Raw genomic sequence first — 13,679 nt, forward strand, 5'->3', positions numbered from 1 at the left:
TAACTGAAAAAAAGCAAATGAGAAATAGTTTTTGAAGTTGTTTACTATAAAGAGTTATCAAATGTAGTTGAGTATCAGTTCCTGTTGCTTGCAGAAACAGGATAGCATTTAAAGCTCTTAGAGGAATCTATGAGTGCTAATCTCCAGATATTATAAAAATACTTATTAGGCAGAGCTGCTACTACTTCTGAATTTTGAACCTCAATGTGAGAGCTGTCTCACCCAGAATCTTCCTGCAAACTCTCTTTGTAAGCAATGAAAATCGCTTAGGAAAATGTAGAAATGGCATGCATATATATATATATATACATATATATATATATTCTGTATCTTGTATCAGTTCTTCATTTTGGGGGTTCTGAGGCTTTCAAGGTCTTTATGTTTAAGAGCAATTGATGCACAGAGCAGGACCAGTGTCTAGTTCTAAGCTGAGATGCACTTAATAGTGTTCAAAGAAGAGTGAGCATAATTCCCTAACCCTTTACCAAAAGGCAAAAGTGCAGTCTGGGTATTTGGGGTGTAGCCATGTTCAAACGTGTTACACAAGTCAGTCTGCTTAGCCTTGTCCTTATCTAGCTTGTGTGCGGAGTGGGGAAATGGCACGCTGGGGAAAGGTCTCTTCCCTCTACGAAACTCCCTCGCTTGTAATAGAAAACAGTCAAGAAGCTGGAAAAATTCTAACACTCCTGCTGAAGAACAAAAAAGGGAGATGAAAGAAAGTGGGGATTTGAGAAAGAGAGTGAGTAAAATCTGGTAATTTTGAGTGGGACAACTCCCTCTCTGTGTGCTTTCAAGCAGTGTCACGGGTGACTTCAGATACAGATCTCCTTAGGTGCATTTACCCTAAAGTTTGTTTCTATCTTTTGCTGATTTGGGAATATTAAGTACTAGTCACACTTTATTACAAATCAAGAAATTAGACTTCTTTATTGTTCTAAGTATTTAATTCTAGTTTGTTGAACACGAACTTCCTGGTGGCTTGAGTCACATGTTGCACCACAGACTGCTTTGTAGTAAGTTCCCCAGCATAAACAGGAGTGGCCTGAACTTACAGTGTGATCTCTCAGAATGAAACTTCTTCCTGTCTTGTTTCATACTCCACAAAGTTTCTCTAGTGATACTTTACAAAGTCAAAATAGATTATTTTTTTCTTTAATGCTACAAGTTTGGCTAGATTTATAAGACAATAAAAGTGAAATAAGCCTAGCTGTGAATGAAACCCTGAGAATATTGTGTTTCATCTGTTACTTCTCTTTTAATAAGTCCGGGCTCATTCTTCACTTTGCTTTAGGAAAATTAAATAATGTCACAGTTTTTCCTTTGAGAGGTTACCAAGCTATTACAGAGCCTCCATGGCATTCCATTGGAATTAATTGTGCTTAGAAGTTATGAAAACAGAGTTGTGTATCCTTAAGTCAAGTGTTTGTGTTATGTTTGCACTAATATATAGAAATTATGTATAAAATATCCAGTATGTATTTGATAGTGTGAATTTCCCCAAGTCATTTAATTTTTGTTCTAAGGAATCATCTCCTTTTGCCAAAATATGCAAATTAAGTTTTCAAAGATGTTTTTAATTTTTTTTTTTTTTAATATTTGGGTAACTAGCTGCAGCCAAGTTAATCTCAGGATCAATTTATTTAGTTACAGAAGAAAACACATAGACATTCAATTTACTAATTTTTTTTTATCTGCCAGAGTTCTTGACATTAAATAAAAATCTAATAGTTTCTATTTGCATCTGAACATAAAGTTATGTATAATTACATGCAAACTTTTACATATATGAAAATTAAGTTGAAGAATTCAGTGCTCATTGCTTAAGTTTTCCATCTGTGACATCATGCATGTGTATCATGATAATCCTTAACTATATGATCACTTTTTTAATGCACAGTCCTTCAGTTGGAGATGGAAGCTTCTCACTGAATTAAAAAATAGAAAAGTTATTTCTCTGTATCTGATATGGTGTTTACCTGCATACAGATTTTTTTTTTTTTTTTCTTTTCCTGCAGGCTTTTCTAGAGTAATCATTAGGAGAGTATATGAATGCTCATACTAATGAGTACCCAAAATTCTGAACTAGTAGCATTATCTTCACTATATTGCTGAGAAAGCTAAGGCTTAGAGAGATTCAGTAAAAGAATGGCTGCTAAATTGGGTTGGTTTTCATTTAATCAAAGCACAGTTTCACTGAATATAATGCACAGGTTATTTGAGGGTAGAGGTTCAGCAGTAGGAGTGCTAGCCATAATTTTAGAGCTGTGTTAAATTCAGCCATAGGATTTTTCTTGAATTTGTGGGTACATGCTGTGGTCCTGTCTGCATTATTAGGGCTTTTCCTGGTGCAGCGTTATTGGGATGATCTGTTCCTTAGAGCGTTTGCAGTGCTGAGAAGGCTGTATGCCTACGGTAGATTCTCCTTGATATTTCTGCATTTCTTTCCCAGCAGCTTGAATTTGGAGCTCAGAAAATGAGAAGCACTTCGTTAGAGCCTCCAGTTCGATACAAGAAACTCGCTACTCTGTAAATCCCTGATAAAGACAGAAATAGAAGTGGTGTGTACTCAACAGGATGCATTTGCGGTGGCCTCCCAACATCCCCTATCCCTCCCTTCCCCCGAGGCTGCCGCTGGCTTTTGGTGGGGCCTGGGTGCCAGAAGAGGGAGCACGGAACACAGCAGAGCCCCAGCCTGAATGTCCCTGCTGCTGCCTCAGGCAGGAGGAACTCTGCAAGGACCAACCTGCAGCATTGCTGATGCCACAGGTTTTTCAGAAAACCCAGCTTCTAGTTCTTAATATATTTTTCATTATTACTATTTTTTGCTGTGCATGTGCAGCTTGAGATTTAAGAGCTTTTAGCTTTATCACATTGTTCAATAGGAAAACTGCCCAAAAGGCATATCTCTGATTCAAAGGCTACTCTCCCACTAAATTTCAAATTTTCTCTTCAAAGTAAAGGCCTTTTCAGGTACATTAAGAGATTTTTTTCTGTACTTGAGTAAACATGGGAGTTTTTTTCCTTCCTCAGTTTCACACTTGGATTTTTGTTAAAAAGTTCTTTTGAAAACATCAGCTTGAGGCAGACACGTGGCCTGGAAAATTTAAACTCAGGTAGTATTAAAGTCAAAAAACCAGCCTATCTTCAATTGTTTCATCTGATAGCATGTCTTAGAATCTGAAGCTCTATTGAATTTCAACCCTGAAAACATATCCTAGTAGCTGTTTGGCTATATTTGCATTTATAGTCATTATATGCAATGTGATTGCAAAATACCTGTACTGGGCTCAAATACAGTAAGTCAGCTATCCTTTAATATACTTAGCTCATTCCAATATAATGCTTATTATTCAGAATAACACTGTCCAGTACAGAGACATTACATGAGAGGAAGGTAGGAAGTCCTGTACTTCTAATCTAAGTAGTAAAAAATATTCTTTGCAGTGGTAATTCTTGGTTCTGGCTTCCTCCAATGGGTTTAGGTCTCTGGGTAGCTGAAGCAGTTATGTTAGGTACACGGACTGAGTCTTTGGCAGTATTCAGACTGTATCCCTTTACTGTGCAGAGCTGTGATCACCACATCCAGTTCTAACTTGTTACAGGACCACAGTTAAAGAATGGAACAGTTTTGTTAACTAGCCAAATGGCATGGGAGAATTCCCAGAATTCTTAGAATTCCCAGGTTACTTAGTTTGCTAATCTCTGCTCGAGAGGTTCTGGTGGCTTCATTGCTAGCAAAGGCTTAGCCTTGTAAGTACTGTCTGCTTTTTTAATTTTTATTTATTTGTTTAAGTTTTAAGAAAGGACTGACAGATGAATGGCTAGTGTTTGTAATATTGAACGGTTTTTTTGTTCTCACTTTGCTACTGGCTTCAGTTAGGTCTGAGAATGATAGAAGAGCTTTACACAGGTGTTTGCTTTATTTCTCCTTACCTCCTCCACATCTCATTGTCACAAAATGTTTGAGACATCTCTTATGATTAGAACACCAAGGGCTACTCCATGGTCACATGCCTCTTTCTTGAGGGGAGGGGAAAACACAACCCCCCCCCCCGAAAAAAAAAAACCAATCAAATAAACAACCCCAAAAGAGCACTAAAAAACCCCCCAAACCTATAGTTGGGGAGAGGGAAGAGTTTCCAATTCCAGTGTATGATCTTCATATGCACAATTACTGTATAATAAAGAGGTTTATGGCTTGAATTCAATAATCCTGTTGTGTAAAAAAAACTTTTCATTGAATACTCCACTGGGTATTTGGATGATATAGTGAACATCTGTTGTAATGAAGAGTCACCAAAGGTCTGCTTTTTGGTGCTCTTCTGGTTGCAGGGAAGAGGCAGAAAGAACGACTTATTTTTTGTTTGTTCTTCTGGTTTCAATGACCAATCGTGTTTCCTAAGTATAGAGGTTAGTGAAGGTGACTTCTATGTGCCTGCAACTGGTTCAGTGCTAGCTGGAGAGAATCAGGCACTTCTCAAACAAATCATTGAAGCAGCTTCAATATTCTTCACCATCTTTTCATGGAAAGTGAGTGGTTGTGATGTTAGCAAATTTTTGAAGGAAAAATTGGCAGGCAGGATTCTATATGGACTTTTAGGTAGCTCAGCACATCTCCCCCTGACTCAGTACATGACAAAACTCCACCACAAAACATATGCTATGCAGTCACCAGCCTTTTATAAAGCTGTCATGCACATTGAAACACCACAGATTTCTAGGTGTTTTGAAAGTAGGGTGTCCTGTCTGATGGAGTTTTGTCCATTGCCACAGCATAGTACTGTGCACTGGATGTTATGAACAATTTTTAAAATTAGCTAACGCAGTTATTGATCACCTGATTGGGTAGTTATTGCCTTAGTAAAGCTTGCTGATCTTTAATATGGAATAGCTGTAAATATTAACACCCACAGCTTTGTAAATGCAAATAAAGTTATGTCAAGTTTAACATTTGGAAAGGAAGTAGTAAATAGGCATGTGCAGGAGCCTGGGTGTGTCAGGAGGAGAGGCCACTGCAGGCCAGCTATCTCGAGTGGCACGTTTGGAGGACAAACTATCAAACGCAGCACTTTACCAGCCTCGCTTGTGCGCTGTTCTTTGTGCTGGTGCCCCCACCTATCACCAGAGAACAGGAGCTCTTTAAGTCACAGCTCCCAGCATTACTTCAAGACCTGAATTCACCTACCTAAAAAGGGTTTGTATATACATGTATATCTGTTGGAACTGGAGTCTAGGAGTTGAGCATTGTTTCTCAAAAAATGTTGGATCATCTCTTAAAACTGGAGTACTAGTATTCTGTGTAATGTCTTATGGATGTTTAAAAGTAGTCAGGATTTAAGTACTGATTAAACAGTTCTCTGTAGCGTCCTTCATTCATGTCAAAATTAATTGGACAAAACTGCTGTCAATTCACTACTCAAAGATGGTAAGTAAAGATACTTGGAAAGAAACTCACCAGCTGAGTTCCTGTTCTGCAGCAATGTTGCCAATTAACTTTTAGTTAGGGTTTACAACTTTAAAGTACTTCATATATATCTTGATCTCTAAAAAATGAGTTTTCAGCATTTTTGTAAAGTTGGAAGAGAAAAATAGGTTGTTAGCATTTTTTGGTCTGAATATAAGATAGAAAGCACAGTTTGAATGTATATACATTTGTAGTGTTTGATCCCAGATTTTAGCCATACTAAGCTCTTTCTCATATACTCCATGATGAACCACTTAGACAAGAAATAAGGGTGCGTGAAGAGGAGATGTGTGAAGATGGGAGAATTGCAAGCAGACGGTACTTGTGTTACTCCTTTGCACATCAGTCACTTCTGAAAGTACACTGTAGTTTCAGTAGAACTTAGCAGTGTTTTGCACATTGTTATATTGATTTAAAAACATTTTATACTTTGCAGTTGTTGTTTAACTTACAGATATGAACAATAAAGTTTTGTTGTTTGAACTTCTGCCTAATTGTAATGAAAGGAGAAGTACAAGCTCTGCAAACAGATTTTATAGAAGTATGAAAACAGAGCCAGCAGTTTACACAATCTACAGAAATGATATGTCATTACCACAAACTAGCTACTACAGGAAGTAACTCTTGACTTATGTGCCAGATTATATATAAACTTGAGACTCTGCATACATAAAATTATTTGGGGATAAATATTCCATGTTCTTTAAGAGCCCCTTAAACCTCTGGGGAAGAAAAATCTTAGCAGACAACTCCTAACTCTTTTATTGGACAAGTTTTGATATAAACGTTCATATCTCCTCAAAATATGGAATGTAATGTAACTAAGGAGGCAGTTGTTTTATGGGATCACCTCTGAGGCATGAAAATATGTGTGTGCAGTATCCATGTGTCCTCTTGACCAACACAGGTCTCTCATGGTGCTGTTTCCTTATAGGAACAACTGAGATTTTGGGTAAATCCCTGATGCTGAAAACATGCAGGTACATAATTTAGATAATGATGTTGCTAACTTAATGCAGTAGTTGACTTGCCAAACTAGTAGCTTATGAATTTGTAGCATTTGTAGTCTGGGTAGCTAGCTTCTGAATGTTAGTGATAGATTAGCCCTCCAGCAGAATGCCTTTCTACAGTTAGGCACTAAATACTCAAAACTGATAGCAAGTTCTGGAATCACTCTTAGTAGTTAGGTAAGAACAAGTTGTTCTGTAATTTCTTCATGGCTTAAACTAGGTGCTGCCTCCAAAAAGAAGCACATCATACGTCTTCGTCCTCTTCTCCATTCCTTCCTCTTGACAATAGCATTTCACACACCTGTACTGTAACATAGAGATAAATAAAATTATTCAGATGAAAATTTACAGGATAAAAAATTGTCTTTTAAATGGACTTGCTACCATTGCATGAAGGGCAACATCAGTACAAAGAGAATGTAGAAATATGAATCAGAGAAAGACAGGACTCCTTCTTCCTCTAGTCCTCCTTCAAAGGCTCCAGCATCCACACTATTCAGATAAAAACAACAGGACAGAACATTGTCCTCCTTGTTATCACTGGTGAGAGAGTAGAAGAAATCTGAAGTCAAGGCAATTAGGTGCTGCTAGCACTTCATTGTTGCTCTTTAAAAGGATGATAAAGTGGTGGTATCTTTTGATAAATATTTCCTCTAGTTTGCTTATCCCAGTTGTCACAGGCATTTTGAAAGGAGTGCACCTGGCTGAATTGTTAACTGTGCTCTTATTTCTTTTTCAGGGGAGGTGGGGTACAACTGTCATCTTGTGGTGTTTTTAAGAAAACAGAAATAGAAAACTAACTTTCATTTTATATGCAGTATGTCCATGTGGGATGGACACAGATGATACAAAAATAAGTTAGGCTTTTTGGCTGATAACAACTGTGTTATATTTTTCCTTCTGTTGCCAGCTTTGAATCTGTTTGCCCCCAAACTTTGTGCTGCATCCAAAGACCTAAAATTTGGAGTCTGCAGGCCTCGGAGATGGAGAGAAGTTGAGCATAAAGAGAGCCTGCTGGGCATTTTCAAGACTGAGATTTGGAAATAAGTTTCTCTCCTCCACTTATGAAGAATCTAATACAGGACCTTTTGAGCCATGGCACATCTATATTTAGATTTTCTTTACCTATATACTTTTTCGCCCTTTATTTTTATATGGACAAGTTTTAAAATAAATGCATATATGAAATAAATACCACATCTTAAATCATGCAAATAAGGGATGTTGTGGGATGGTATGCTTCCTACATGTTTTCATATAGATGAGAGGGACAGAGGATATATATCACAGGCTTTATTTTGGTAAGATTAATGTTTTCAGTCAGCATTAAACCTGAATGCTGAAGTACCAGAACACTGTCTTGTCTACTGCTGCCCTCCCATAGACCCATCAGTTTTAACTCTTGGTAATTCTCATCCATTTTCGACTTCTTTCCATCTTCCACTTCCTCGACCTCTTCTCAGTAGCACTTTGCCACTGGAGCTACAGAATATCTATCTGGAGTTTCATGACCCCCCTGTAAGTGTGGAGGGAAGAATGAAATTGCAGTTAATCCCAGATTATAATTTTATGTTGCAAACAGTAAAGTTAAGCAACTGAAAAAGAAGTACAGACTTTTAACTGTTGATTTTCAAGTAGAACTCCTTCCCTTCCCCATGCAATTATATCAAATCCATGCTGTGCTTTAGAAAAATGGGGAGCTCAGAGTGGAAATTTTACCATTCCAGTGATGCAAAAGGGTTTGTCTGGAGCCCAGAATAGTGCAGCATCATCATCCTTACACACCTTCTCTGTCTTCAACAGCTAATGCCTCAGTTTCTGCAGAATAGTGCAATGGCTAATCCTGTGTAGGAGTCCCAGTACAAGTATGACTTTAAATTTCTTGAAAGCTTTGGAAGGCTCCAGAGGGACAAGTCAAATGCCTCTGCATATGAATGAAAAGAAATGTGCAGTTTAGACCTTGAGACAAGCTCAGAGTAGTCAAAGTTAAGTAAATTAATGTTATTCAGTGAAAAATCTTTTTTTACAATAAAACATTATAAAAAAGAATCTGCATTTATTATGAGAGTAAAGCAGAGGATATGGAAAGTCAGGAATGGAAATGAAGAAACAGGATCACTTATATTTCCCTCTTTTTAAAATGGAAATGTCATATTTTAGGTAAAAGTCCATACTTTTCTAGCCCAGCTGTTGTGCTTCACATGAAACTGAGAAATACTATATAAAGCACTTGCTGTTATGATAGAATTTCTCTCTTGCTTTATTGCAGTTCCATTCTAAACCAGGCCCTAGTTCTGCATTTCATGTAAAATAAAAGGAGCCAGGTGCTTCAGAACTGCCAAGACTGAATTAGGAGGGCAGCATCACCATTTTTCTTTAACTGTAGTAATTGGTGTTTCACATACAGTTAACATCCATTAAAGTTTTTAATTTCACTTAAGATCCTTCAAATCCTTTTCATCTTTTTTTCCAAATAAATATTTGAAGTTTTGCTTGTTTTAAATGGTAGAAAAAAAATCAGAAACAGCTAATTATTAAAAATAGAGATACTAAACATGACTCTTCAACTGTCACCAAACTCAGTTTTCACACAGAGTATTTTCCTATTTCAAGACTATTTTTCTGTAACCTAAAAACATAACTGCATATTTGTGAAATCTTCAATGACACGATGGGATTTTTAATGTATAAAGTTGTGCATGGTGGTAACTGAAAGAGCTTGGCTTAAGAATGTAAATGCTTCCTGGCAGAGACTCTGTTACCTCCAGGACCAGCAATTTCCCATTACTCAAGCTCAAAGACTTTTCCCTCTTTTGTGTAGGATATGATTCAAGGAGCGCCCCACACAAGTTTCTCTTGGGGACAGTGCTGAGGTGAGTATCAGACAGGGAGAGAGTTGTTTTCTGTTTATTAGACATTCAAGATAAAGATGTGCCTCTACAAGTTTTCTCCAAAGGCAGCTTTTCACTCAGCATGGCTTAAAAAGTCTGCGTCCTCTCATCACCTGTGCAAACCAAGAGCCTTAACTGCTCAGAAGGTCATGTATTTCTGATAAATACATAAATAATTTCCCTTCATCATTATTTTAGAACAAGAAGAGTTCAGGAGCTTGGACAGCAGAATTCCAGACTTGGAAAGTTATGTAGACATCATTAAATTCAGAATTCTATGACCACATTAAATAGCAGAAGCTGTGAACTGACAAACTCTTCATTGTGGAATCTATATGGGGCCATTCTCCTAAAGTGTCTTCCCCCAAGGAAGCAGCTCTAATCCTCACTATGTCAAGGCTTCTTGGACACACGAAATTATGAAGGAATCTCATTGGCAGGTGAAATATGGCAACAAGGAGTCATATCCAGTACTGTTGCACTTGGTAAAAGCCTACATGAAGTGACTGCAAACATGCCAGCATTGGCATTGGTGAGTCTTGATGTGCTATGTGTTCCTTGGACACTGGTGAGTGGATAGGACTCAATATGAGTAGGGCTGCTCTGCTCATCTCCAGAGATAGCACCAACAACCTGAGAATGCCCCTTTAGTCTCTTTGTCCACTCCTAGCCTCAGCAGAGGTGATGAAGGTATCACTTGTCACAAGAGGCCTTGGAACCACATTTCTAACCTCCTTATCACTTTTTCCTTGGGATATGTTACTAGCCCTTTGCATCAGAGCTACAGTATTCCTCAGCACTATAGCTGTGCTAAAGGAACCTTCTCCCCAAGATTCCCTGTGGCAGGCGATAAGGATATTCAGTTTCTGGAAGTGAAGTGAGATCTCTGCTGTCAAAACAGTGAAAGTGCAACTCCTTGTTCTATGGAACACCGGGTTTCAAACATGTCAGCACTTGAAACATGGATTAAGTGAAGAAAATTCAATGACAATTTCCTGACATAGGTGATTGGTGAGGTAACTAGAGGAGATGCCCTGGCTGGACTTATTACTCATGAACAATCTGTCTGAGGGTGTAGAGGTTGAAGGCAGCTTTGGCTGCAGCTCTGAGTTTGTATCATTTAAAATCCTGAGATAAACAAGAAAACTAATAAAATCACCAGTCTTGACTTCCAAAGGGCAAATTTCAGCTTGTTTGGGAATCTGCTGTACAGGATCACATGAGAGGCAGTCAGTTGCCCTGGCACAGCTAGTTGAACTTTAAGAACAACCTTCTCAAAACACAGAACTGATTCCTTCCAAGTCAAGAAAGGTAAGCAAAGGTGCAAGGCTAGTATGAGAACACTCTAGACTGACTTCAACTACAAAATCTAGCCAATGGCAGCGTGAGTGTGCTACCCAACCATTTCACTGTGGTGAGTGGAGAGGTCCATGATGGATGGAAGAGGCAAATGTCATACCCATCTTCAAGAAGGCTGAGAAAGAGGACCCAGGGAACTACAAGCTAAGAACTCTAACCTCAGTCTCCTGGAAGATTTTTCCTCCTGGAAACCATTTCTGAGCTCATGAATTGCAAGAAGGTGATTAAAAATAGGCAGCATGAATTTACCATGGGCAAATTCCCATTGATGAACCTGATTGATTGATCATTGTGAGGTGGACTAATTCCATGGATGAGGGAAGAGTAGTGAATGTTGTTTACCTTGGCTTTAGCAGAGCTTTTCCCAAGGTCTTTGATAGTATCCTACCAGTCAAAACACGGACAGGATAAGCAGATTATAAAATGGATGGAAAACTGGTTGAAATTCTACGCCAGACAGGTTGTGATTGGCAGTATAAAGTCCATCCCACTACTGGTTGCTAGTGGCAGTCCTCCTCAGGAACAGATTCTGAGGTAAATGCAGTTTGGTGTCTTCACTGCTAATGATCTGATCTAATGGGAGAGCTTGCACTATGAGCAGATTCATGGATCATACCAGCCTTCAGGGAAGGAGTTGATATGCCAGAGGGCAGGGCTGTTGCTTAGAGGGACCAAGACAAGCTGGAGGAATGTATTTCCAGGAGTCTCACCAAGCTCAGCAAAGACAGTTAAGAAGTCTTACACATGTTGGAGATAATCTGGTTGAAGAGCAGCTTTGTAGAAAGGGACCTGTGGTACTGGTGGACACAATGAGTATGAGTTGGCAGTTGGGGCAAACATGATCAGCCTCATCCCACATTGTATTAGCAAGCTGTAGCCAGCAGGTCTAGGGAAGTAATTGTTCCCTCTCTCTGGTGCTTGTGAGACTGCTTCTGGAGTACTGTTTTTGCTGCCCAGCACAAGAGACAGACACATGGTTTTGAATGCAGCAGAGTCACTAAGACCACACAGGCTGAAGTACGTGTGTATGAGCCGAGTGTGATAGCATGAATATAGGAAAGAGATCCAAACTCTTCTTGGAAATGTATGGTGACAGGGGAAGAGCTAATGGACACAAGTTGCAATACAGGAAATTCTGCCTGTAAGGAAAAACATTTTCATTGTTAATATAATCAAATGCTGGAATGGACCACCAGTCAATACTGTGGAATCTCAGACCTTGAAGAAATTCAAAAGCTGACTAAACAAGATGCTTTAATTGGAGATGCTTTGAATGAGGAGTTGAACTAGCAGACCTCCAGGGATCACTTTCAACCCATCCATCAGAGAAGAGGAGCAAAGACCAGCAAATGGCAATAATTTGCCACTGCAGACCTGCTCGAACCCTTATTGTCACAGAGCTCTAGTGCCAAAGATGAGGCACCTACACATTTCTACACTGAAAGATGGCAGCTGAATTTTCATTTGAGAACTGCAGGTTTCAATGAAGAATCCTAAGGCCTGAATATCTTTTTGAATCTGGTTCTCAATAGTCAACTGAAAAAAGAATGGATCTGTTTTCAAAGAGTGCAGGCTTCTCTCCTGAAGACATGAGAGATGTAAGAGGATGATTGACCAGGATTGCTTTGAGGGATGTTTTCTTTCCTGTTGTCCTAAGATGAGATTGGAGGTTGTAGGAAGTGGCAGATGTTTTGGAGTGGCCCTATTGTTTACAGGACTTTAAATTGTTTTCTTTCGTGAGTTTCCTATCTGCTAATAGTGAATGCATACTTGTAGCTAGTGTACATGATTGCATTTGGCACCTTTTTGGAGTTAGATGGTAGTTGTTTTCTAACTGGTGCTAATTTCCATTTTCAGACACTCTACTTAACTTCAGCATTAGCAAAATTATATGAGAAAGTGATGTTGCTGCACTCTGTGTTGTGCAGGGCTGTAAATGTCGGTATGCATTACAGGAATAATTGTATAGAATGAAAAGCTAATATACATTAGTGTTTTGTTAAAAAGTATGCACATTGTATACATAGTGCTTGGGAAAAAAGTAATTTTCTCTTCATGACTGATCAAATTCTATACATTTTATAAGAAAACTTTTTGTGTCACTAAAAATAATAAACATTATACATATTTAATGGAATATATGATTTTTCCTTCTAGTGTAATCGTTCACCATTTTGTAGCAGCTTCCACAGGTATAGGTAACAGGACAAATACAAGTGAGAGGATAATCATAATCCTTACCTTTTAAGAAAAAAAAATCCTCCTTATTTGTAACTTTTGGTAACTTGAAAATATTTCTTGTATTTTGTCTTAAATACAGCATTTCATAATTTGTTTGATAATGCCTCTCTTTCTATGGTAAAACAGTTAGAATATAGACCTTCTTCCTTTCCTCAGTGGTATGTCAACAAATCAACATGCTGGCTTATATTTTAATAGAGTTATGGGGAAGGGGAAATCAACCCTTGGATTAAATTATATCATGCTCTGTAAGAAAAATTATGTGGCTCTTCAGTTTTGTTTTAGAAGAGGTTCTGTGATCCAAAAACCATGCCATATTCAGTGCATATACTAAAAGCATCACTCACATGCTGGTCACAAGAATATGGTTCTATAAAAAAAAAGTTGTCACTTATAAGTCTTTTTCCCTGTAGTACAGAAAATGATTTCTATTTGAATAGCTTTGAAATTTCAAGATCGGAATGTTTTTATAAGCAATAGTTTAAAGCCTGTGATATAATCTGAAAACTATCAAACATACGATCTTCCTAATGTGCCAGGACTTTGATTACATAAAAATACTTTGTTGATTCTTAGTGAATATTCATGAATGGTGTATATATGGTTGGTATGCATATGCATAGTATAAGACAATATTGTAAAAAATACATCTTTATACTTATGGAAGATTTAAAAAACAAATCATTCCTTTCTACCTCTTTTTTTCCCCTCATT

General features: G+C 38.1%; 1 long non-coding RNA gene across 1 annotated transcript; it reads left to right on the forward strand.

Moving 5' to 3' along the window:
* Nucleotides 1–525: 525 nt before the first annotated feature.
* Nucleotides 526–12,827, forward strand: LOC128808197 (uncharacterized). Its single transcript, XR_008437394.1, has 5 exons — nucleotides 526–739; nucleotides 2,450–3,750; nucleotides 6,399–6,444; nucleotides 9,296–9,347; nucleotides 9,564–12,827. It is a non-coding gene; the product is annotated as an uncharacterized LOC128808197 (long non-coding RNA).
* The last annotated feature ends 852 nt before the right edge of the window (nucleotides 12,828–13,679 follow it).

Source organism: Vidua macroura, chromosome 5 (assembly GCF_024509145.1).
Source record: "Vidua macroura isolate BioBank_ID:100142 chromosome 5, ASM2450914v1, whole genome shotgun sequence".
In the NCBI taxonomy this organism is placed as follows: Eukaryota; Metazoa; Chordata; class Aves; order Passeriformes; family Viduidae; genus Vidua; species Vidua macroura.